General features: G+C 42.7%; 1 protein-coding gene across 3 annotated transcripts in view; it reads right to left on the bottom strand.

Annotated features, from left to right (window-relative positions):
* The window catches only part of GRID1 (glutamate ionotropic receptor delta type subunit 1), a 677,264-nt gene that overhangs the window by 149,438 nt on the left and 500,098 nt on the right, over positions 1-27,728 (bottom strand). The window lies entirely within an intron of this gene.

The following is a 27,728-nucleotide window of genomic DNA, read 5'->3' as shown; positions in this document are numbered from 1 at the left end:
CATCAGTCATCTCATCCTAAAACTTGGGGTGGTATCCTGACCTCTCAGAGCCCTTTCACCCCCACAAGGACTGACTGAGACCCAGCCATGCACTGGACTGGGAAGAAGTGGAAGAAGTGCTGAAACTTCCCTCACCATGGCGATCTCTCTACATTCCTCCCTCTTTCATCCCTCACCTACAGGCATCCATAGCCATCCAGTCATGTGTCCATCTGTCCTGTACCCTGAGGTAGCCATCCCTTCTTTATTGATTGAAGCAACAAATATATAGGTTATGCCAGGTGCTGCCCAGAGAACTGTACACATATGAACTCCTCTAGTCCTCAAGACAACCTAACGAGGTACCATCATTACGAACTCCAAGCACAATGGGAAAGAGGGTAGGGGGTCATTTTCAATCTTTGAGGGAGGGTGGCTGCACTTTTTGATCAAATATGCTCATATCTGCCAGCTACTTGTGCACATGGATATAGCTTCTGGGATGTGCCCTGATCTAAGCACCAGACCTAAGATGTAAGAAATATATTGAACACACAGAGGAGAGCCTAGGGGCTCAAGGCTCACCTATCAATAGATACGTTGACCTCTTTGTTGAGACTCTGTGCCCCTGCTCCCTGGGAAGCACCAGCCCTCACTCAGGAACTCCTCCCTGCTCATTCTCTCCCGGTAAGGAGGAGAGATTTGCCTATGGCGCAGCCAGAAGCTGATCCCTAAAGAGCCACAGGAAAGCAAGCTGCCCGTGCTGCCGCTGTGCTCATAACAGAGTTCAGGATGCTGAGAGGAGCTGATGGCCCCTCTGAACACAGAAATTCTCCCATCTGTCTTCTGTGGAAGTTGGCATGGCCAGAAAAACAAGCACTGTGGTCTCTGATCAGGGGGGTGAGGAGGGGCTACCAAGTCGGGGTGGTCTTACAAACTTGCAAAGCTTCTCCAGGGTACTGGCTGACCTTGATGTTGAAGAAGGGAGGGGGTAAGGAGCTGAATTTGGACAGAGTTCAGCAATAGCTTGAAGGAGGGGCAGAGCCTGCTAGGGATACTGAATAGTGGGTACAGGAGGCAAAGTCGGACCACAGACTGTGTATGGAGGTGGAGCTGGACCAGGGTCAAATTTTAGGTGCACATTCCAAACATACTATGTTAATCTAAGCAAATTAAATCACCAAGCCTCAGTTTTTCTATCTTCAAAGTGGAGATAATCTCTTAACTGTGGTTAAGATTGCATGATAAGGCTGCTGAAAAGTGTCTGGTACATATTTGGAGTTCATTAAAGTCTGTAGCATGCCCCTACACTGGGAGGTACTCTAAAGGGGGAATGGAAACTCCAACCAGACCAAGAAGGCCCAATAGGCAGGAGTCAGGGCTCACTTACAACACTATTCTCTATACAGTACATCCTGGAAGATGCACCAACAGAGGGAATAGAGAATAGTGCATAGGGCATAGGGGAATCTCTGCACTCACACTGCTTGATTAATTTTGCATCTGCTACTTCCTAGCTATATCATTTTGGGCATGTTCTACAGCCTCTTTTGTATCTCACATTGTTTATCTGTAAAGTGAATAGGTGTTTCAATTATGTTTTGCTGCATTATCAAACAATTGCAAAACAGTAGCTTAAGATAAAAAGCATTTTCAATCATTCTATTTCTTTGCTCACACCTTTGCAATTTGGATAGAGTTCAGCCTCAGCTCTTCTCTGCTGCACGTCGGGAAGCTCACTGAGCAGCAGAGTCTATTTCCAAGATGGCTTTGATCATCTAACTAGCAAGGTGGTGGGACTATAGGCTGGGAGCTCTGCAGGGGTTATTGGCTGGGGCCTCTGTTTCACTCCATATAGCTTCTCCTCATTGCTGAGGATGGTGTCCTCAGGGTAGTCAGATGTCTTACATGGCAGGTGGCTTCCCCCAGAGCATAAAATAAAGGCTGACATAAGACTGGGACCCAGAATAGCCCCAGGGTCAGCTCTGCCACAGCCTATTGACTAAAGTGGGGCATAGGCCAGCCCAAGTTCAAGGTGAGGGGACTACAAAAGGGCATGGAAACCTGGAAACCTGTGATTCATTGAAAAGAAAGTAAAAGTGTTAGTCATTCGGTCCTTTCCAATTCTTTGTGACCCCATAGACTGTAGCCTGCCAGGCTCCTCTGTCCATGGGATTCTCCAGGCAAGAATACTGGAGTGGGTAGCCACTCCCTTCTCCAGAGGATCTTCCCAACCCAGGGATCGAACCAGAGTCTCCTGTATTGCAGACAGACTTTTTACCAGAATAGCAGCTCACCATCATCCCTCCTCCCTTATACAGCTGCTGAGAGGATTAAACACGTGTGTGAATCTACGGCACTCAGTGAGTCACAAGTGACCCGCTTATACTGAGATGTGGGACCACGGAGTGGTCAAAGCAAGGGAATCCAGCCAAACTGCTGGAGTTCCTCCATCACTGGCAGTGTGACTCAGGACAAGCTGCTCAACTCCTATGCACCTCAAATGTAGATAATAATAGCGCTTGCCTCTATAATTGCTGTGAGGACTAGATAAGTGGGTGTTAGTAACGTTTTTGAAACACGCTTTAACAACACTGAGCAACACTGAAGTTAACGCTAAGTTAAACACTGGTGTTTAACAACACGAGAGCATCTGACACATAGGGCACATGGTGGAGGGCTTGCTGCTTTTATGACCCCAGCCCACTCTAACCTCTGAGTCTTCTGGATCAAATTGCTGGCATCAACACTTCCCAGGAAGCAAAGTGACTTCTACAAAGTCACTCTCTTCTGCCCCATCCCTGAATGGTAGTCAAGGTAATCTGGTGCTATTAATGCTTCCACTACCCTGGTGCTCTCTGCCAGGCAGGCCAGTCTGATGGAACTTGGGGCTGGTTCCTATACCAGTCCTTGGCCTTGCTGCTGGATACCCTTACATTCCCAGGACCTGGTCAAGCAGCTGAAGGCATGTGCTCTTGGGGAGAGATATGTAGTCCCAGCCAAGCTGACCCCGACCCCTCTGTCTTCCTGAAAAGAAGAGCACTTGTGTTTCTTTGTCTTCAGGAACAACCAGCTCCTTCTTGAATAGGTCTCCCTGACTCTTCCTTGACTAATCACTGCATAAAAATGACCCTCCATAACCAGAGAGAACCGTCCTCCTGGGTGGTAAAAGACGATTTGCACGGTGATAGAAAAATAACATTTTTTATCCAATCCATAATTAGGTCTTGGAGAAACAAATTAAATGAAGGCAAAATTATGTTTCTTTAAAGCATGAATACTGATCTGCATAATGATGTACATTTAATGGTTTTAATTTCCAAGGGAAACTATTTTTAAAATGAGTTTGTAAAATGTATTTTTCCCTTAAATTCTGTCTGCAAAATTAAGTCCCCAGGCCCGGTGTTGCATTGCCCCAGCCTGCAATCCTAGCTAATTAGTGATGACATTTTAAACTTAATACAGCAAAAGTGTCTTCCACCTCTGAGGGTACCCTGCCATGCAGGTAAAGAGTGTGAGAAAGAAACAGACCCCAGAGCATGGTCCATGGGAACTTGGTCACTTACCTCATACCACGTCCACCTCTAGGAACAACTGTTTTTATTACGAATATATAACATGGCATTCTGACATCTGTTTTGGCAGTAGTACAGAAGCTTACCTCCTCGGGAGGCAGTGTCACAACAGGAAATTTGGAGTCATACGGCCTGACTTTAGTTCAGTCACAAATAAGATACGTGGAAAGTACTGACCTTCCATTGTTTCTTATCTTCTCAGATGGCAATTTTATATGGTTCAGCTTTATGAAATGCCAATATATGGCAAGTGCTCAACAGACTTCAGATATTATTATTATTACTAGTTGCAGGAGTTGGGCGACTCAGCTGTAAATGGAGCTGGCACCACCTACTCCTCAGGTTGTCGGGAAAAGCAGATGGAATTATATGAGATAATGTACTGAGTACCCTTCCCAGCATACTGGCCAATTTCAAAATAATTGTGTTCCCTCCCTTTGCCAATTTTCAGTTTGCCCCATTTGTTTGCTGCCAGGAAAATGGAATTAACTCAGCAAGCCATAGGCACCTTGCATGCCTTTATCTTTAAGCCTGCCCACATCTTGGAAGAGCAGTTGATAATAGTCACCCTCATCTTATTAACTCATTGGGGGCTTCCAAGGTGGTGCTACTGGTAAAGAATCCACCTGCCAATGCAAGAGAGGCAGGTTCAATCCCTGGGTTGGGAAGATCCCCTGGAGGAGGGCACAGCAACCCACTCCAGTATTCTTGCCTGGAGAATTCCATGGATAGAGGAGCCTGGCAGGCTGCAGTGTGTGGGGGGTCACAAAGAGTTGGACATGAATGAAGCAAGTTAGCACTAGGGAGACAAAAGTCAACAGTAAATGTGTATTTGCAATATTCTCCATGGTTTTTCAAGCACAATATCCCCAATTTTCCTGTTTTATCTCTCTTAAGAGCCCCGTGGAGTTACCCCTGGATTTCCTGTGTGGTAGCCATTCTGCTTGGCTGTAGCAGTTTGAGGGGTCTTGACCTTCCAGGGCAGGGAAAGTTGCATCTCACAGATACCAAGCCCCAGCAGGGCCATCACACTCCACCTGTGGCAGTGGAGTTCTCAGCTAAAAGCATGGGCAGAAGGTGTTTCTTCAGCATTGCAGATTTGCCCACTGACCACTCACACCCATGTGGCTTCAGGTCCGTGGCATTGATATTCCAATAGTAACACCTCCAATCTGGAGTTAAAGTTCCTGGCTTGTGGACCCTTACTGAAATCTTGACCAAATCTTCAATAGATAAAGAGACTCTGAGCTTAGATAAACAAATGAAAAGTAACTTTTTACAAGTATCCTAGAAAGACAGGGGCCTGGCGGACCTCCAGGCATTTGCCATACACTCTTTCAGTTTGTCCTCTCAAAGATTCAGAAACCAGCTGTATAAACCTCCTTGACTCCAGAGAAGCCAACCTATTAGCTCCTGGTCCCACACCAAATGGAAGGTCCACATTTCAAACACTCATGCTTTTACCTTCAGGGTGTTATAGATCACACCCCTAAACCAAGAATCTTTGAAGACAACTTGTTTAGGTTTCAGCACAGTTAGGGATATGTGGAGAGGAAGAATTGACTCCTGTTCTTTTCAGGTTTTGATCACACATTCAAATACCTACTGATCCTTTTCTATGCAGCTAAGTTGGGGGCTGGGGAACCAGGACTGAACAAAGGATGTGGTCCCGGCTGTCACAGAGGGCACCCACAGTGTATGGGGTAAGAGGCACACCCTTACCCCTATAAATTAGCATATATGCTGATGCTGCTGTCCTGCACAAGTAAGTTCATGGCAGCCACCCAACCCAACCCAGGGTCATCAGGGAAGCCCTCTTTTTCTATTGAAGTATAATTTACAACATTGTGTTAATTTCAGGTTATAGTGAAGTGATTTGATTATACATAGGTCCTTTTTAAAATTCTTTTCCAATATAGGTTTATTGCAAGATATTCAATATAGTTCCTTGTGCTATACAGTAAGTAAATCGTATTGTTTATCTGTTTTATACATAGTAGTTTATATCTGTTAATGCTATCAGTTCAGTTCAGTTCAGTCGCTCAGTCGTGTCCGACTCTTTGCGACCCCATGAATGGCAGCACGCCAGGCCTCTCTGTCCATCACCAGCTCCTGGAGTCTACCCAAACCCATGTCCGTCGAGTCGGTGATACCATCCAACCATCTCATCCTCTGTCGTCCCCTTCGCCTCCTGCCCCCAATCCTACCCAGCCTTAGGGTCTTTTCCAATGAGTCAACCCTTCGCATGAGGTGGCCAAAGTATTGGAGTTTCAGCTTCAACATCAGTCCTTCCAATGAACACCCAGGATGGATCTCCTTTAGGATGGATTGATTGGATCTCCTTGCAGTCCAAGGGACTCTCAAGAGTCTTCTCCAACACCACAGTTCAAAAGCATCAATTCTGCGGTGCTCAGGTTTCTTCACCATCCAACTCTCACATCCATAGATGACCACTGGAAAAACCATAGCCTTGACTAGACGGACTTTGTTGGCAAAGTAGTGTCTCTGCTTTTAAATATGCTATCTAGGTTGGCCATAACCTTCCTTCCAAGGAGTAAGTGTCTTTTAATTTCATGGCTGCAATCACCATCAGCAGTGATTTTGGAGCCCCCAAAAATAAAGTCTGACACTGTTTCCACTGTTTCCCCATCTATTTCCCATGAAGTGATGGGACCAGATGCCATGATCTTAGTTTTCTGAATGTTGAGCTTTAAGCCAACTTTTTCACTGATCTATTCCTCCCGCACTTCCCCTTTGGTAACCAAAGTTTGTTTTCTATGTCTGTGAGTCTGTTTCTGTTTTGCAAATAAGTTCATTTGTATTATTTTTTTGAGTCCACATATAAGTGATATCATATGATATTGGTCTTTAGGGGAGGCAATGACAATAAGTTCCAAAGGGCTGGTGTTAGTTAACCCAAGGGAGGAAGGAGGGATGGAGGCCAGGAGACAGATAAACCTGACATGTGTCCCCAGAAGGTCAGGCTCTAATATTACAAACTCTGAAATCCCTGGGATCCACATTGCCATGGTCCATCTGTCCACCACACACTTCATAACACCCTCTTATACTCTCCCAAACACACACATACTTTCAAAGTCCCCTTCAGCAGCTCACTTGAGTATTCCAAGCTGAATTCTGCGATTCAGAAGAGGTGAGGCTACTACAAGAACAGAGAACAAAAGAAATGCTTAAAACAGAGAAACATTTTTACCAGCCTACTTGAAATGTAGTTTGCTTCTCTCTGATATGTTGAAAACATTGAAAAGCCTTTCCAAATATCTCCAACATCTGCTGAGTGAGACCAAATGCCCCCTCCCTTTTGCTCCACCCACCATCTCTATATCCATCAAGCCTCATATTAAGTGACACTCAATTATAACATGTATAATTTTGTACCATGTTCCTCAATCAAGAGCCCGTGCTGGGGCAGTCTTTTCCCCACTGTCCTCTGGGCATGCTCGGTGATGCCGACGAAACGCACGTGTATGATAATTAAATTTGGCATAATTACTTTTCCAAATGATCACTGACATTCCATTGTTCTGAAAGGATTAATCCTCAGAGCCTTCCTTATGCAGTCTGTTTCTTGGATCTAAATGAGAGTTCAAAGAATATAATTTATAATAACCACAATCCCTAATGCACACTTTAATATATCCTTTCTTTGTTACAGTCATTTGCTGGTAAAATCCTGCCAAATTAGAATTCTCCCAGGATGCCAAGCTACCTGTCCACGGATGCTGACTGCCTTGTCACAGACACTTCACTGCAAGTCCCTCCCCGATCTGCCCTGATGCAAGGACTGTGTCTCAATCAACTTCCTCCTCTCTCTAGCTAAGCCTTGGACAGCTCCACGGGCCAAGGAGAGGGAACAGGCCACTTGCTCTCTTCCTGCTGACCCAAAAGGTGACTGGGGCTTTGCCAGGACAGTGAGAGGGTAGTGGGGAGGAAAAGGGAACCCCTAGTCCTAATGTTTAAAGATGCATGACAGGTTGGAGACAGTGGGAGAAGTGAGTGCCTGTTATGAACCAGGTGATTTGCCAGGTGCCTGATGAAACATTAGCTCACTGATTAACAGAATGATCCCAGGAGATGGCTATGTCAACCCCTTTTTAACACACAAAGCTCCCTGAGCAGCCTCAGCATTTAAATCTAGACTAAAGCCACATAGCTACCACAGGGCAGGCTAGAATTAGCAACTACCATTTATCTATGGAGCTCAAAATCTCACGCTCTTTCTGGAAACTTGGAAATCACAGGGGAACACAGAGCATCTGGGGAGAGGAGGTAGGTGGACAGCAAACTGGCGAAGATCCTCTGTGGCCTGAGCCCGAGGTTCTGCCTTCCTTCAAAAATCAAGACAACTTTTGGGGAAACAGGTGGTGGACACTGGAGTCTCGGTCTCTGTCATCAGTGACACGGCCCCGCAGCAGCTGTAATCCCCTCTCTTCTGTCTGCCTTCCCCATCAGATTCTCTGTGTTCTATTCCTTGAAGGAAAGGATGCTATGGCCACCTGGTCAAGGATACCCACTGAGATGACAGTTCTTGGCTATAGTTTCTCTTATGAAGAAGAGAAGAAGCCATGATAAACCTTTGCAAGGCTGTGCTAAGGGAGGACCTGGGGATGCCCACTTGCCTTCCCTCTCACTGAAGGCCCCCTGGTGGACTAATGTCTGACACTCCATTTTCCCATCACACCCTGACAATGCACCCCTACCCCATCACCTTCTGATTTACATAATGCAACTTATCTCATAAAAACATGTCCTCAATGCTAGGTCGATTTCTTATAACAGTGCCAATTTATCTGGTTAAGTAAACACCAAGTGACAAAACATCACCCGGAGACATCACGAACATGGGTCTCATTTATAACACAATTTTTGCCTCATTCCCTGGAAATGGATAGCAAAAATAGCAATCACAAGGAGATTTGGGTATTCCTGCAATTTAAACAGCATCTTATGCATTCGTTATAATCTTCAGTATTTAGACAGATTTGAATATGTATAACGTTTATTAACTGTAATGTTAGCTCTGACATTTCAATTTAATCAGTGTTACTACAGACAAGTAAAGTAATTCTCTCATACTCATACATAAACAGTATTATCTTTTCATTTCCAAAAGGTAGCGTTTCGTGATCTAAGACACTCAGGGAATAATTTCATCTCTGTGTGGGGAGGCAGATGAGAAAATCCAGCAAGGTCTCTGTGAGACTGCATTTGAAGATTAAATCATACATAAATTACAGAGGAGGCCACAGAGAAGACCTCTGGAGATGGCTGGATGCTTCCAAATTAGTTCATAATAAAAGTTAAATAAATATGTTTTCTGCCCGCAGAAATCCAGTTTGTTCAGAAATAGGATGATGAGCCTATGAAATGGTGAGACTTTGCATGAAAGGTAAGGGCAGGTGATTCCTAAATGCCCAAGAAATCCTTCCTGGACCATGGAGCAGCCGTGAATAATAATCAGAGGGGGGTGCCATCTTTCTACACTGCTGGATGCTGTCTTGCAGAGTGATGGTTCCAGAAGGGCAGCACAGAGACCCCAATGAGAGTGATTTTCAGTAGGGGGACATGTGGAAAATATACCCACAACATGGCCTTAGAAATAAATGCAGGTCTTTTGCCTGGCCCCAAGTGGCACTTTTTGGTAGGATCGCAAGCCCTCAGTGAGACCCTACAGGGACAGAGTAAGTGGAAGTGAAGAAGGCCTCCCTGGTCACTTTAAGAACCAGCCTTCTGGGTGTGGAGAAACTCAGACATCTGGGCTGCTGTAGGTAATCAATCCATAGGCACCAAACAGTCCAGAGCAAGCTAGAACCTGGCACATGATGGGCAGAGATAAGTGGATGAATGTCCAACCTGTGCTATGCGGGAACCCTGAGAAACACACTTAGACTTTATTCCCAAATCTACTCCAACTAGGTTAGCAAATCTGTATCTTCAAGTAAATCCTCCCCAACTTATACTGTCATCACCCTTGATCCACTTACAAAAAAGCAGCTAGAGTTTGGTCTCACTTTAGCTTACACCTCTGATTAATGTTGAATGCAAACATGATTCAAAGAAAAGAGGAAAATGGAAAACAAAAATCAGAATCACTAAATACAAGATATTACTTGGCTGTGCCACGCAGCATGTGGGATCTTATTTCCTGGACCAAGGATTGAACTGATGCCCCCTGCAGTGGAAGCACAGAGTCTTAACCACTGTACCACCAGGGAAGTCTCAAAGTGAGACTTTTATAGCTCTAAGCCATTAAGTGTCATCAGACTATATAGTACAAATACAGCAAGGATTTGGTCCCATAAAGAACAAAGCAAGTAGTTAGATGGCCTTTTTGAGGATGCCTAGTGTATCTTTATACAGATATTTATCTAGAGTTTATGATGTTTCAGGTGCTATACAAAGCAACTGAAATATATCTCATTTAAAAGAATCCTATACATTCACATTATTGGGAATATGGCAGATCCACCAGATGAAACTGAGGCTCAGAAAAGTTACATAACTAGCCCTTGGTCACACCACAACAAAGTGGGAACGGGAGTCTTCCACCAAATCTCATATGTGAACCCCTCCGGAAGGTATAAGAAATGACCATGGTTACCCTATGGAGCTCTGCACCAGAGGGAGATTTAACTAAAAGGGATCATTTAGACCTCAGGACCTTTCTGCTGCTCTAGCAAATTGGTCATATGGCGAAGGGAGAACCCTAGCTATGTGCTCACATGCCCCTTTAATTTTGTAAAATTTGCAAAAGTACAATACATAACTGAAATCAATTAAAGCCACAATTCCACTCCAACTCCCTTTCAGTTCAGTTCACTTCAGTCGCTCAGTTGTGTTCGACTCTTTGCAACCCCATGAATCGCAGCATGCCAGGCCTCCCTGGCATCACCAACTCCCAGAGTTTACCGAAACTCATGTCCATCAAGTCGGTGATGCCATCCAACCATCTCATCCTCTGTCGTCCCCTTCTCCTCCTGCCCTCAATCCTTCCCAGCATCAGGGTCTTTTCCAATGAGTCAACTCTTCGCATGAGGTGGCCAAAGTATTGGAGTTTCAGCTTTAACATCAGTCCTTCCAATGAACACCCAGGACTGATCTCCTTTAGGATGTTCTGGTTGGATCGATCTCCTTGCAGTCCAAGGGACTCTCAAGAGTCTTCTCCAACACCACAGTTCAAAAGCATCAATTCTTCGGCGCTCAGCTTTCTTCACAGTCCAACTCTCACATCCATACATGACTACTGGAAAAACCATAGCCTTCACTAGATGGACCTTTGTTGGCAAAGTAATGTCTCTGCTTTTTAATATGCTATCTAGGTTGGTCATAACTTTCCTTCCAAGGAGTGAGCATCTTTTAATTTCATGGCTGCAATTTTTCTTATGTTTACTACTGGTGGAATCTGCCTAGCAATGCAGAGACCCAGGTTCAATTCCCAGGTCAGGAAGATGCCCTGGAGTAGGAAATGGCTACCCACTCCAGTATTCTTGCCTGGAGAATTCCACGGACAGAGACTGATGGGCTACAGTCCATGGGGTCGCGAAGAGTCGGACACGACTGAGTGATGAACACTTTCACTTTCATTACCATTGGAGCAGCAGGTAGAAATTTGAGGAAATTAAATTTTGGTATGTTTGGTTTGAGTTTAGTGGGACACTTTTCCATGGTCTAAGGGCATTTCTGTGCATAGTTACCTTGTTTCCAGCTCTCCCAGGAGGCAATCCAGGATTTCTCTAAGCCACACTATGTCCACTTAGCTGGCCTCATGCTACCAAGGTGAGGAGGTAAAGTCATGTAATGGCAATATACCCTGGCACAAGAAGTGTTGTGGCAGTGGAGGAGAAACAAGATTTGAAATAAACCATGTCAGAAGCAAGCCGTGGAAAAATCTTCTAAATCTTACAACTCACATATGGACATCCAAATTTGACAATAATCTTAAATATACAAGACCTTAACAATGATGAGAAGCAGGATAAAATTTTTCTAACTGCTAATTTAAAAAGCTTTCAATCAACCATACTAGAGGATAGACTTAATTATCTTTCTATTCTTCTTATATAAAATTAAATGTAAAGAGATGGTCATATGAAGAGAGGGTTAAACAGTAGCCAAAAAACATAGAGGAAAGTTTATAGACCATGTGCCAAGCAGTCTGTGTGTGTGTGTTTTATGTGATTTTTTGTATTTGTCATCCTTTTCATGTTTTTTAAATGATTGGTGTTACAATTTATTCTCAGTAAATACATATTCATTTTCATGTCTGATTTCATATTCACAATTTCATATTCTTTTCCTTAAAAATGCTCTGAAATTGCATACACTTCCTGTCTCACAAAACCTGGATGCACCCTGCCTGCCAAGCTAATCAGAATTGAAAGATCTTCTTCACACTGTAAAGATTCATCTGTGTCCCTCTGATTCCTCTGCAATCAAATTCACACACATGATTCTCAATCCCAGAGAGGTCTAGAATTTCTTTTTAATGAACATTTGAGTCTTTTGGAGAACAAGGCCCCAGGACTTGATATCAGAAGTTAGATTTCTCACGTGCAGCTCTTTATCTTATTATAAGAGTTGTAACCAATATTCCCCTTTTTTGCTTTGCCTGCTATAAAATACTGAGCCAAATCAGCATTTGGTGCAAATGCAGCAATTGGAGCAATGCAGCAATTGTACCAATACATCTAAGTCACACTTTTATGAGCCCGTCTTCCTTTTTAACTATCATCCCCAATGCCCCAGCTTTATGACTTTCTTGTCCTTCATTGTCAAACTCTGCCAGTTATTCTTTCTTATCTTTTTTAGTTTCTTTAGCTGCTTCAAATTCTTTATTGAATCAGATTCATTAAAAATTCAAATAAGTTAAAAAGCTTATCTATATACAATGAACATGCTTATTTTATAAGGGGAAATCAACTTTATATAGAAATGCATTCATAGACAAACAAGACCCAAAAGTCCTGAGTCATTTACATTTTACTGGAATTTTCAGTTTGTGGTTAATCATCCCATTGGCAAGAGTTGTTGGATGAGGGAGATGGAAAGGGGAAAAGGTGGAATTCAGGTGAAGGGTGTAGACATGTCTTTAGTTCTCTCTTCATACGCTTAACAGCTGATATTTTCTCCCATCTTTATGTTTTTATTTCCCAAACATAGCTCCATCCCACTTGTCAATATTTCTTTTTTGTCTGGCATCACCCATCCTGTGCTGAGGCAGAATCATTTGGTAGAAATGAACAAGCTATGAGGTATTTGTTGAGAACTCTCTGCTGCTAAACGGCTACAGCTGGTGTGATAGTTGGACTCACCATGATTGCACATCACACACATTGGGTCTTGATGTGACTTTTTGTAGGAAAGAAATCCTGTTACCAAGGGAAGCAGCCAAAAAGGCTTGGAAAGCAGGTGACAGAGTTAAAGAATACATGGTAATCCCAAACAGAACAGGAAACACAGAGATTTATCATCTTCCTAGGAAATCCTAGGCTAAAATCTATTAGGGCAAGCCAAGGGTTGAGAATGCTTTGCCCTTAACCAAACCCTAAGAAAGTGCAGAAAATGTGAATTATTCAATAAGTGGTATCAGAACAACTAGGAGATCATCTGGAAAAAATATTAAGTGGGATCCAATCTTCACACAAGGCACACAACACACCAAGATGAATTCCAAAATGATCATAGCTTCAATGGGATCAAATTGAAACTATAAAAAATACTAGAAGAAAACATGAAAAATTTATTTAACAACCTAGAGTCCATTAAAAGAAAAAAGATGGTAAATGGACTTATAAACATCTTCCATGTGGTTGAAAATAATGATGATGACAATAGTAATAATAGTAAGTAAAGTATAAAAGTAACAATATTCTAGAGAAAATATTGTCAGTGCACAGCACAAAGGGTAATAATCTCCTTTATGTATACAAACATCTGCAAATCAACAAGAAAGAAACATATCAACAACCCAATTTTTAACAGGGAGACTTATATGAATAATAGCTAACAGGAAAGGAAAAACAAGTGGGTCTAAAACATTTGAAGAGATACATAGCCTTTATAAATGTAAATTCCAATTACTCTGTTACTTTTTTACCTATCAAGTTGGCAAGTATCTCAGTTTGGTAAGACAGGATCCTAACGAGGCTGTAAGAAATTGGTACCTCCATGCATTGTTGGTGGTTGTAGAAACTGACGTGACCCCTATGGAGGGTATCTAGGCAATATTTAGTGATATTATGCGTGCACACACACACACACAGACATCCTTTTAAATCAGCAATTCTATTTCTAGATATTTATTCTTAAAGGTTATTCTCACAAGCTTATGAGTTAATATATATTCAGTGTTAGTCATTCAATGATGTTTTCAATAGCGAAAGATTAGAAATAGCTTAAATGCCCCTCAACTGGGTACTAGCAGGATAAATCATGCTCCATTCACTCACAGGAGAGTATTATAGCTATAAATAGACAAATAAAATACCTGTAGACATGCATCTTTAAAAGCTGAAACAAGAAGTATTTTCTGAATTATTAAAATAACCACAAGAGAGAGAGCAGAAGATGGCGGAGGAATAGGACGGGGAGACCACTCTCTCCTCCACAAATTTATCGAAAGAACATCTGAACGCTGACCAAACTTCACAAAACTACTTCTGAAGGCTGGCTGAGGACGTCAGGCTTTCACAAAAACTGCGCATTATCTTCAAAAGAGGTAGGAGAAATTATAAAAGATAAAAAGAGAGACAAAAGAGTTAGGGACGGAGACCCGTCCCGGGGAGGGAGTCGTAAAAGAGGAGGAATTTCCAAGCACCAGGAAACCCTCTCACCGGCGGGTGTGGGGGAGGATTTTTTATTTCGGAGGGCAACGTAACTGGGAGGAAAAAATAAATAAAATCGACAGATTACGTGCCTAAAGCAACTCCCAGCAAAGAACCCCAGACGCTCGCATCATCCGCCACCAGCAAGTGGGGGCTGAACGGAGAGGAGCGGGCGGCATTGCCTAGGGTAAGGACCGGGCCCGAGTGCCCCGAGGGCAATCTGAGGGAGCTAACGTGAGATAGTAACCTAAACTGTGGGACAGCGAGAGAGAGAGAGAACTATCCCGCGAAAAGCCCAACTCTAAGGCACTGCCGGCCCGCTCACAGAACAAAGGACTGAGCGATACCAGAGGAGAGCTAGCCGGCTGCGGACTGCGCCATCCCCCGCCGGACATAGCGGGCAGGCGGGGCCCGCCAGAGCCGGAAAGGGGCAAACTCGGCTCCAGAGAGGGCACCCCCTACCAAACTGCAAACAGGCTCCCAGTTTTTAAGCAAAGACTGCCTGAGATCCCGGAGGGTCGACAGCAGCCGGGAGGGTCGCAGCCAGAGACCAGCTCCCCAGAACCGACACAAAGCACACCGGAGCCGGGCGCGCCCGTAAACCGAGGCGGGGACCAGGGAGGTGATAAGCCGCACCGCCCCAACAGGGGACAGCGCCCTCGCCAAACTCCTGGCCGCCTGGGCAGCTCCGACCGGGAACGGCACAAGCCGCGGGCAAAATCGAGTCTGCGCCTTTGTGGAGTAACCGGGAGCCTGAACCTGAGCGGCTTAGTCCTGGGAAGTGCACGCAGCTCAGGGCCCGCTCCCCGGCCGAGTAACCTGAAGCCTGAGCAGGGTAGACGGGGAAAGCACACACGCCGTGAGCGGGGGCGAACCCAGTGCGGCCGAGACACTGCGAGCTTACCACACACACGCCAGAATTGCAGTGTTCCTTCCTCCCCACAGCACGATTGAACAAGCGAACCTAAAGAGATCACCTCCACCGCTTTGTTGCAGGGCGGAAATTAGATACTGAAGAGATCTCCAAACAGAAGCCAAATAAACCGAGGGAAGTGCTTTGGAAGGGACAGGCCAACAGATTAAGATCCCTGTAGCTAATACCGACTGCATTAAAAAGGACCTACAGATCTTGAAAAGTATAAGCAGGAATAAGGATCTATCTAAAACTGAGCAGATCCCACACTGCTCACAACAGCTCCAGAGAAAGTCCGGGATATATATATTTTTTACTATTATTATTTTTTTTAATTTTTTTTTAATTTTTTTTTTTTTTTTAATTAAAAAAAAAAATTTTTTTTTCTCTTCTTTCCTTTTTCTTCAAGTCCTCTATTACACCTTTAACTTTCATTTTCATAACCCACTATTAACTTGCAAAAAAAAAAAAAAAAACCCCTATTTTTGAAGCAAACTACATACATATATCTTATACCTTTTGTGTTTTTTTTTTTTTTAATGTTTTTTTTCCTGTTCTACATTTTTTTACTGTTTCTTTTTTTACTGTTTTACTGTTTTTTTTTCTTTTTACACTGTTCCCTTTTTTCTTTTTTTTTTTTTTTTTTTTTTTTTAGATTGTAAGTTTTATAAGAGTCTAACCTCTACTCTAGATTTTTAATCTGTGTTTTACATATTTGATATCAACTTTGTACATTTAAGAACCCAATCTTTAGGACCCATTTTTACTCAGGAGTGTGATCACTGGCCTGATCACTCTCTCCCCCTATTGATGCTCTTTCTTCTCCCCCAGGGAACCTCTATCTCCCACCCTCCTCCTTCTCTTCTCAACCCAATTCTGTGAATCTCTGAGGGTGTTCTGGGTACCGGAGAACACTTCAGGAACAGGATACTGCCCAGATCTCTCTCTCCCCTCTTAATTCCTCCCTTTCTACTCATGCTCACCTCTGTTACCTTCCTCCCCCCTCTCTATGTATCTCTGTGAATCACTCTGAGGGTTCCAAACTGTGGAAAGCACAGAGGGAAGTGCTTACTGGCTAGATTGCTCTCTCCACATTTGAATTCCCCTCTTCCCCTCCTGGTCACTTCAACCCACCCCCCCCACCTCATCTCTCCATGTAACTCAGTGAACCTTTCTGGGTATCCCTCACTGTGGAGAATCTTTTCACCATTAACCTAAAAGTTTTATTATTGAGGCTGTATGGAAGGAGAAGTCTTGAGGCTACTGCAAGAATAAGACTGAAAGCCAGGGGAAACATTAATTAATAAGAGACCATCCAATAGCCTCCATAAATTCACTGAAACCAAGCTCCACCCAAGAGATAATAAGTTCCAGAGCAAGACATACCACGCAAATTCTCCAGCAACGCAGGAACATAGACCTGAGCATCAATATACAGGCTGCCCAGAGGCACACCAAATCCATAGACATCTCAAAAATTAATACTGGTCACTCCATTACACTCAAGAGAGCAGAAATCCAGCTCCACCCACCAGAACACCGACACAAGCTCCCCCAACCAGGAAACCTTGACAAGCCACCTGTCCAACCCCAACCGCAGTGAGGAACCTCCACAACAAAGAGGAACTTCATACTACCAGAATACAGAAGGGCCACGCCTAACACAGCAATCTAAACAAGATGAAAAGGCAGAGAAATACTCAGCAAGTAAAGGAAAATGAGAAATGCCCACAAAGCCAAACAAAAGAGGAGGAGATAGGGAATCTATCTGAAAAAGAATTTAGAATAAGGATAATAAAAATGATCCAAAATCTTGAAAGCAAAATGGAGTTACAGATAAATAGCCTGGAGACAAAGATTGAGAAGATGCAAGAAATGTTTATCAAGGACTTAGAAGAAATAAAAAGGAATCAATATAGAATGAATAATGAAATAAAGGAGATAAAAGACACTCTGGAGGGAACCAACAGTAGAATAACGGAGGCAGAAGATAGGATAAGTGAGGTAGAAGATAGAATGATGGAAATAAACGAAGCAGAGAGGAAAAAAGAAAAAAGAATCAAAAGAAATGAGGAAAACCTCCGGGACCTCTGGGACAATATGAAACGCCCCAACATTCGAATCATAGGAGTCCCAGAAGAAGAAGATAAAAGGAAAGGCCATGAAAAAATACTCGAGGAGATAATAGTTGAGAATTTCCCTAAATTGAGGAAAGAAATAGTCACAGAAGTCCAAGAAACCCAGAGAGTTCCAAACAGGATAAACCCAAGGCGAAACACCCCAAGACACATATTAATCAAATTAACAAAGATCAAACACAAAGAACAAATATTAAAAGCAGCAAGGGAAAAACAACAAATAACACACAAGGGGATCCCCATAAGGATAACAGCTGATCTTTCAATAGAAACCCTTCAGGCTAGAAGGGAATGGCAGGACATACTTAAAGTAATGAAAGAGAATAATCTACAACCCAGATTACTGTACCCAGCAAGGATCTCATTCAGATATGAAGGAGAATTCAAAAGCTTTACAGACAAGCAAGAGCTGAGGGAATTCAGCACCACCAAACCAGCTCTCCAGCAAATGCTAAAGGATCTTCTCTAAACAGGAAACACAGAAAGGATGCTTCAACACGAACTCAAAACAACAAAGTAAATGGCAACGGGATCATACTTATCAATAATTACCTTAAATGTAAATGGGTTGAATGCCCCAACCAAAAGGCAAAGGGTTGCTGAATGGATACAAAAACAAGACCCCTATATATGCTGTCTACAAGAGACCCACCTCAAAACTAGGGACACACACAGGCTGAAAGTGAAAGGATGGAAAAACATATTCCATGCAAACGGAGACCAAAAGAAAGCAGGAGTCGCAATACTCATTTCAGATAAAATAGACTTTAAAATAAAGGATGTGAAAAGGGACAAAGAAGGACACTACATAAAGATCAAAGGATCAATTCAAGAAGAAGACGTAACAATCATAAATATATATGCACCCAACATAGGAGCACCACAATATATAAGGCAAATACTAACAAGTATGAAAGGGGAAATTAACAATAACACAATAATAGTGGGAGACTTTAATACTCCACTCACGCATATGGATAGATCAACTAAACAGAAAATTAACAAGGAAACACAAACTTTAAATGATACAATAGACAAATTAGATTTAATTGATATTTACAGGAGTTTCCACCCCAAAACAATCAATTTTACCTTTTTCTCAAGTGCACATGGAACTTTCTCCAGGATAGATCACATCCTGGGCCATAAATCTAGCCTTGGTAAATTCAAAAAAATTGAAATCATCCCAGCCATCTTCTCTGACCACAATGCAGTAAGATTAGACCTCAATTACAGGAAAAAAACTATTAAAAGTTCCAACATATGGAGGCTAAACAACACACTTCTGAATAACCAACAAATCACAGAAGAAATCAAAAAAGAAATAAAATTATGCATAGAAACGAATGAAAATGAAAACACAACAACCCAAAACCTATGGGACACTGTAAAAGCAATACTAAGGGGAAGGTTCATAGCAATACAGGCGTACCTCAAGAAACAAGAAAAAAATCAAATAAATCAACTAACTCTACACCTAAAGCAACTAGAGAAGGAAGAAATGAAAAACCCCAGGGTCAGTAGAAGGAAAGAAATCTTAAAAATTAGGGCAGAAATAAATGCAAAAGAAACAAAAGAGACCATAGCAAAAATCAACAAAACTAAAAGCTGGTTTTTCGAGAAGATAAACAAAATTGATAAGCCATTAGCCAGACTCATCAAGAAACAAAGGGAGAAGAATCAGATCAACAAAATTAGAAATGAAAATGGAGAGATCACAACAGATTCCACAGAAATACAAAGGATCATAAGAGACTACTACCAACAGCTATATGCCAATAAAATGGACAACTTGGAAGAAATGGACAAATTCTTAGAAAAGTATAACTTTCCAAAACTGAACCAGGAAGAAATAGAAGATCTTAACAGACCCATCACAAGCACGGAAATCGAAAGTGTAATCAGAAATCTTCCAGCAAACAAAAGCCCAGGACCAGACGGCTTCACAGCGGAATTCTACCAAAAATTTAGAGAAGAGCTAACACCTATCCTGCTCAAACTCTTCCAGAAAATTGCAGAAGATGGTAAACTTCCAAACTCATTCTATGAGGCCACCATCACCCTAATTCCAAAACTAGACAAAGATGTCACAAAAAAGGAAAACTACAGGCCAATATCACTGATGAACATAGATGCAAAAATCCTTAATAAAATTCTAGCAAACAGAATCCAACATCATATTAAAAAGATCATACATCATGACCAAGTGGGCTTTATCCCAGGAATGCAAGGTTTTTTTAACATCCGCAAATCAATCAATGTAATACACCACATTAACAAATTGAAGGAAAAAAACCATATGGTTATCTCAATAGATGCAGAAAAAGCCTTTGACAAAATTCAGCATCCATTTATGATTAAAACCCTCCAGAAAGCAGGAATAGAAGGAACATATCTCAACATAATAAAAGCTATATATGACAAACCCACAGCAAACATTATCCTCAATGGTGAAAAATTGAAAGCATTTCCCCTAAAGTCAGGAACAAGGCAAGGATGCCCACTTTCACCACTACTATTCAACATAGTTTTGGAAGTTTTGGCCACAGCAATCAGAGCTGAAAAAGAAATAAAAGGAATACAGATAGGAAAAGAAGAAGTAAAACTCTCACTGTTTGCAGATGACATGATCCTCTACGTAGAAAACCCTAAAGACTCTACTAGAAAATTACTAGAGTTGATCAATGAATATAGTAAAGTTGCAGGATATAAAATTAACACACAGAAATCCCTTGCATTCCTATACTCCAATAATGAGAAAACAGAAAGAGAAATTAAGGAAACAATACCATTCACCATTGCATCAAAAAGAATAAAATACTTAGGAATATATCTACCTAAAGAAACAAAAGACTTATATATAGAAAACTATAAAACACTGATGAAAGAAATCAAAGAGGACACAAACAGATGGAGAAATATACCGTGTTCATGGATTGGAAGAATTAATATAGTGAAAATGAGTATTCTACCCAAAGCAATCTACAGATTCAATGCAATCCCTATCAAGCTACCAATGGTATTTTTCACAGAACTAGAACAAATCATCTCACAATTTGTATGGAAATATAAGAAACCTCGAATAGCCAAAGCAATCTTGAGGAAGAAGAATGGAACTGGAGGAATCAACCTGCCTGACTTCAGTCTCTACTACAAAGCCACAGTCATCAAGACAGTATGGTACTGGCACAAAGATAGAAATATAGATCAATGGAACAAAATAGAAAGCCCAGAGATAAACCCACGCACATATGGACACCTTATCTTCGACAAAGGAGGCAAGAATATACAATGGAGAAAAGACAACCTCTTTAACAAGTGGTGCTGGGAAAACTGGTCAACCACTTGTAAAAGAATGAAACTAGAACACTTCCTAACACCGTACACAAAAATAAACTCAAAATGGATTAAAGATCTAAACGTAAGACCAGAAACAATAAAACTCCTAGAGGAAAACATAGGCAAAACACTCTCCGACATAAATCACAGCAGGATCCTCCATGACCCACCTCCCAGAATATTGGAAATAAAAGCAAAAATAAACAAATGGGACCTAATTAAAATTAAAAGCTTTTGCACAACAAAGGAAACTATAAACAAGGTGAAAAGACAGCCTTCAGAATGGGAGAAAATAATAGCAAATGAAGCAACAGACAAACAATTAATCTCAAAAATATACAAGCAACTTCTGCAGCTGAATTCCCGAAAAATAAATGACCCAATCAAAAAATGGGCCAAAGAACTAAACAGACATTTCTCCAAAGAAGACATACAGATGGCTAACAAACACATGAAAAGATGCTCAACATCACTCATTATTAGAGAAATGCAAATCAAAACCACAATGAGGTATCATTTCACACCAGTCAGAATGGCTGCTATCCAAAAGTCTACAAGCAATAAATGCTGGAGAGGGTGTGGAGAAAAGGGAACCCTCTTACACTGTTGGTGGGAATGCAAACTAGTACAGCCACTATGGAGAACAGTGTGGAGATTCCTTAAAAAACTGGGAATAGAACTGCCATATGACCCAGCAATCCCACTGCTGGGCATATACACCGAGGAAACCAGAATTGAAAGAGACGCGTGTACCCCAATGTTCATCGCAGCACTGTTTACAATAGCCAGGACATGGAAGCAACCTAGATGTCCATCAGCAGATGAATGGATAAGGAAGCTGTGGTACATATACACAATGGAATATTACTCAGCCATTAAAAAAAATACATTTGAACCGGTTCTACTGAGATGGATGAAACTGGAGCCCATTATACAGAGTGAAGTAAGCCAGAAAGAAAAACAACAATACAGTATACTAATGCATATATATGGAATCTGAAAGATGGTAACGATAACCCTATATGCGGGACAGAATGAGAGACACAGATGCATGGAACAATTTTATGGACTCTGAGGGAGAAGGTGAGGGTGGGACGTTCTGGGAGAATGGCATTGAGACATGTGTATTGTCATATGTGAAACAGAGCACCATTCCATGTTCGATGCATGTGACAAGGGCTCGGGGCCGGGGCAGTGGGATGATCCAGAGGGATGGGAGGGGGAGGGAGGTGGGTGGGGGGTTCGGGAAGGGGAACACATGTAAACCCATGGCTGATTCTTGTCAATGTATGGCAAAAACTATTGTAAAGTAATTAGCCCCCAAGTAAAATAAATAAATTTATAAAAAAAAAAAAAAAAAAAAAAAAAAAAAAATAAAATAACCACAAGAATATCAGTAGATAATGGAAGGGGTTAAGGTCTATATATATTCTTATGTGCTTGTATGTCATTTAAAAAAATGATAGGCAAGAAACTAATGATATTAGGTGTCTATTCAGTCAGGGAGGAAATGAGGACTGAACACACAGGAGTCACTCTGCTTGTCAAAGTGGGGACCAGGCGGTAGAGAGGAGCATTTCTACTATATACTATTTTAATACTTAAAGAGATTTTTCAAGCCCTGTGAACATATTACATAATTAATTTACAAGTTAAAAAAATTCTAGTGTGATGAACTTTAATAACAGTACCTGCCTGAGTTCTATATCATCAGAAAAACTGAAAAATACTTTCTGTTAGTGGTGTCATTAGCGAGGTGGCCAGTTAGATGCTGTGGGCTGAGAGCTCTGGGTGTGCATGCCAACCCTGGCCCTAACCCGCTCCATGATCCTGGAGGATCACTCAATACCCCTGGGCCTGGCATGTTGGAGGAGACAGTAGGTAAGGCCTCTGCTGCTCCGAGAGACGCTACAGAAAATTAGCCAGCAGATCTGGATGCCATAGGCCCAAGAATGAACACTTAACATAAGTCTATGAAATAAAATTAATCCTCAAAGCAATCCTGCTTTTATAAATAAGAAAAATAAGTCTTAGGTCAATTTAATGATTTCCTCAACAAAGGGCATGGAACAGAGAAGTGATAGAAGATAAAATACAAAAGGTTAATAAATAAATAAAAAATGCCCCTCCCTCATGAGGAAAACAGAAAACACACCTTTATAAGACAGTGTTGGGATCCTGGCTGGGGCAGAGCTAAGGTCACCTGTGCAGAGCATGGGTATGACTTAGAGCACCAAGGGGCTGAAAGGCAGTGACAGGAGTGCGACTACTCCATGAGGCCAGACCCCCAAATGGAAGGGCTTCTACCAAGAGCCACAACTCAGGCTGTCACTCTTGGGCCCTCCCACACAGACAAGAAATCACTATAGGTTACCAGGGTGCACAGGGAGCACCAGCCCTGGCAGAAGGGGGTCCTGAGGGTGTGGGATCAGCTGAGAGCCCAGGCTCACGGGATGAGCCCACATTCAACATGCCTTTCCATCCTATGAGGCGGGAGGGAAACCCAGCGGGGCTCATAGACAGGGGAGCAGGGTATCGAGGGACACAGTGATGACCAGCTGGCTCAGGAAGGAAGGATGCAGCCAGCAAGGGGAGCCAAGATGAGAGGGCAGCAGGTGACAGCCAGCAACGTTCCTCCAGGGCCAGCTTGTCAAGAACCGTAACTACATAAAAAATATATTGTGCCTCTCAAGAACTCTACTTTATACACCATGGTGACTTGAACAGGAAGGAAATCCAAAGAGGGGATTTATGTATAGGTATAGCTGATTAATTTTGCTATACAACAGAAACTAATACAACATTGTAAAAGCTACTATCATCCAGTAAAAATTCATTTTAAAAAAAGAAGTATTGTGCCTCTCTTCTCCACTTGCCACTTATAGGCCCTTGGGATACTGCTATGAACACAAAAGATGCAGTTCCTGACCTCAGGAAGCTGACTTTCCAGTGGATGAGAAAGACCCATAAGAGACCATTTCAGAGCAAGGGGACAAGTAGGCCGCATGTGTGAGGCTGATGTTCAGGATTTTAACTGTCAATAAGAAACCAAAAATTCCCAGCAGAAAAAAAGACCTCAGTAATGAACTTCAGAAAGACTGTGGAGCTGGAGATGAAAAACAGGGAAGTTCCTCAAAGCTGGGCCGTGACAGATACCAACTGGGGAGAGAGTGAAGCAGTACAACATCCCCAGGAAATAACAATATTTAAAGGGATGCGAAGGAGAGAAAAAGCACCTGGGAAGCCTAAGAGGGAACTGCCTATTTAAACAGAAATGTTTTTATGTTGTCATTTTTCAAAATATTTTCAGAGAAGTACAATACATCTTTTTCTGCCTGCTGTTCATGTAACTGAGCTGCTGTTGGAGGAAAGTTGGGTGGCAAAGCTTTCATGTGAGGGCAGCATGCACCTCGAAAGGCCCTGGCCCAGGGATGCCTTGTTTCATTCGCTGGTGTCTCTCGCTCTAAGAAGGCCTTCAGGCAAGAAGGGAAAACACATCAAATGGAAACGAGACTCGCTTTTTGTTTCCCTGCTTTCCTCTGCCGGAGAAATCTAAACCCTGCTTTGGGGACATGATATCTCTACTCTCAAGTGGGGGCTGCCTCAGTTTTCCTGCCAGAGTTTCAGCACTGCCATTCGACTCAGGCACTGCTTACTAAGCAGGTCTTCCCAGTTGGCGCTAGCAGTAAAGAACCTGCCTGCAATGCAGGACATGTAAGAGATGCAGGTTCATTCCCTGGGTTGGGAAGATCCCCTGGAGGAGGGCACGGCACCCCACTCCAGTATTCTTGCCCGGAGAATCCCATGGACAGAGGAGCCTGATGGGCTATGGTCCACAGGGTTGCAAAGAGTTGGACATGACTGAAACGACTTAGCACGCATGTCTGTGTGCATGTCTGTGCACACACCCCATGCCAGGCCCAATGCTCCTGGAAGACACCAACTCCCAGTTGTTTCAGAAGGAGGGAGCCTGACAGGACGATAAACTCCTTGGCAAATTGAAAAAGAAACACAGCCTCAGCTGCTCCTCTCCCTGCACAGTCCCTGCTTCTCTCTTTTAATTAAAACATGTCCAGTACCAGGATGATTGGACAGCATTTGACAACGTTATCCTCTCTACAAGCAGAAATGTGATGAGGTTAATTATATCGTCTAAAGAGGTCCTAACTGCCCCTTCCAGGCATGTTCTCCTATCATTTTGCCCCTGAGCAAGCAGTCAGTAATAGCAGCTAATCTCACACAACAGACACTGGCAAGTCAGCTGCTGAGATGAAGATGGAATGAGAAACAGGGCAAGTGAAATGCAGAAAAGGTGGGTGGCTTCCGCAGTGCCACTGAGTTCAGGTCCTTTGCATGGGGACCTGATTGGCTAGAGTCTAGGGGTGATGGAGAGATGCCTGTGGGGACCAAGAAAGGAGAGCTGACGAGGGCAGGGGGCAGCTGTGGACAGAGTCTCAATTTATCCACTTTCCGCAGGCATGCGTCCTGATTGCATCATTTGTTACAGCTCAGGAGGTACCAGGTCAGGACTGGATGGAACACGAGCAGTACAGCAGGTCTACTTTGTGTCACTGCACAGAGTTGAGAGGACATTGCCGGCCCCTCATTTATACTCAGCCTGAGGATTTCAAAGTAAATCTTCTATATGGTAAAGGAGGGTATGCTAGACCTCTGTCCATGAATTGCTTTGCTCCCATAGGCACTTTAGCGCAAATGAACAAAAATCCAAGGCCACCAGCAGTTGGGGTCCTGGGAACTTCAATGGCCAACAGACCCCCACAGACTCACAAACCAAAGTGTGCTTGGAGGAGGTCATGGGAGGGGTATAAGGAGGAGAACCAGTGAGAAATGGGGTTACAGAGAGGACGAGAGCCTGCTTCTCACCCTCCACCAATGGGCTATGGTCCTGTCTCTCCCAACTACCCTTCATGTGACCTTGAGTACATTGCTCAACCTCAATCAACCTCAGTTCCCACACTGCGAAAATGTGGACCATAATCCTTCCTAGAGGGTAGCTGCCAGGATGGAATAAAAGTGTTAGTCATTCAGTCATATCTGACTCTTCATGACCGCATGGATTACCCCCTCAGGCTCCTCTGTCTATGGAATCCTACAGGCAAGAACACTGGAGTGAGCAGCCATGCCCTTCTCCAGGGGATCTTCCCAACCCAGAGATCGAATTCAGGTCTCCTGCATTGCAGGCAGATTCTTTACCACCTGAGACATGAGAGAAGCCTAAGGAGAGATGATATTTAAAAGGTGGCATGCAGCAAGCCTGATGTGAGATGAGCTACATCAGTGATACTCATGAGCCAACGTCCCTAACACCCAGTCTGGAGGCAACCCCTCTGGATGAGGCCCTACTTCCACACCTTCTAAACTATGTGATTCTGGCTGAGTTATATACCTCCTTATGCCTCTTTTTAAGAAACTGGAGGCCAGGATCAGTTCCTAAGTCACAGAAGTATGAGGATTAAATTAGTTATCTACAGATAACTAAAGTGCTTCAAATAATTTCTGGCATGTAGTTAAGTGCTTAATAAAGATGGGCTAGTATTATGATTTCCAGAGCATGTGGTCTTGTCCAGAGACACAGATGCCCTGCTTGGCCCTTCACGACAGACACAGGTGTGCTTAGAAACCCAGACAGAAATGGAAATGAATGCTTCTCTGTATCACAAGAAGTGTGTCCTCTGATCCCTGTACAGCAGCATGTGTGCATGCAAAGTTGCTTCAGTCATGTCCGACTCTTTGTGACCCCATGGACTGTAGCCCACCAGGCTCCTCTGTCCATGGGATTCTCTAGGCAAGAATACTGGAGTGGGTTGCCATTTCCTCCTCCAAGGCATCTTCCCAGCCAGGGATCGAACCCACATCTCTTACATCTCCTGCATTGGCAGGCAGGTTCTTTACCACTAGCATCACCTGCAGCAGACTCTTTCTGGCTCCCCAACCAGAAGGGAAGATGAAAATTTGGGTGCTCCCAGGATTAAAAGCCTAACATTTGAATCTCTGCTCTCAGATTGAATGTGAAGGCAGCAGAGTCTAATTTTTAAAAATCAATATCAAATCAAGGATAATTTTTCCTCTGCTAGAAAGAAACTAAAGCTAATTTTCCTGCATTTCTGAGTCATAATATCATTTGGGAAAGAACATTTCCCTTCAAATATTGAGACACCTCTTTATGCTTCCTCTGTGCCACGCAAGTACTCTGGCACCAACAGAAATTAATTCTTTGTCCTCTGAAATACATAGTGCTATGTTTTTATAGTGTATCTCTGACAAATGAAGAATCTTTGCTTTGTAAATTGTGGCATAGATTTTGTAAAATTGAGGATAGAAACTATAATAGAATGGTGCTCGACTAGCATCAACATGAGTTCAGATATGAAAATGGTGTGACACAGGTAATAGGCGGGTTTCTATGTTTCAATTTCCAGCCTGAGGGTTTGACTCAGGAAATGCTGACTCAGTCCTTTAAGCCTCTTGAGTAAAACCTGTATTTAATGAACACCTACTACATGCCTGACCTTGTAGTAGGCATTTTACACAAAGGAGTTATTTAATAAGTCTGTGAAGTAAATACCATTTTCTCCATTTGCCAGCAAAGAAATAGAGACTTATTGTGCATTAAAAACCAGTTCAAAGTATTTTTATTATTTCATCTATTGTGCATTAAAAACTAGTTCAAAAAGTAGTTCAAAGTAGTTTTCACACAGTAACTGGTTGGTCTTGGATTTGAACCCCAAAATATCTGGCCTCAGAAGCCCTGATCTTAATCACTAAGCCCTGACAAGGTCTTTTAGACTTTGTTGGTTATTAAGGAGGCCAGGAATTCTCAACAGTTTAGCATTGATTTGACCTCTTTTTGTTAGTCTTTTGTCTCATAATTAATCTTCCTCAAGGCCCAAATAAGTTTTTAATTACAATGACTCCAAGT

Source organism: Giraffa tippelskirchi, chromosome 2 (genome assembly GCF_054371585.1).
Source record: "Giraffa tippelskirchi isolate mGirTip1 chromosome 2, T2T-mGirTip1v1.2.pri, whole genome shotgun sequence".
Classification (NCBI taxonomy): Eukaryota; Metazoa; Chordata; class Mammalia; order Artiodactyla; family Giraffidae; genus Giraffa; species Giraffa tippelskirchi.
The sequence above is the reverse complement of the archived record's forward strand: the minus strand, read 5'-3'. Positions and strand labels throughout refer to the sequence as shown.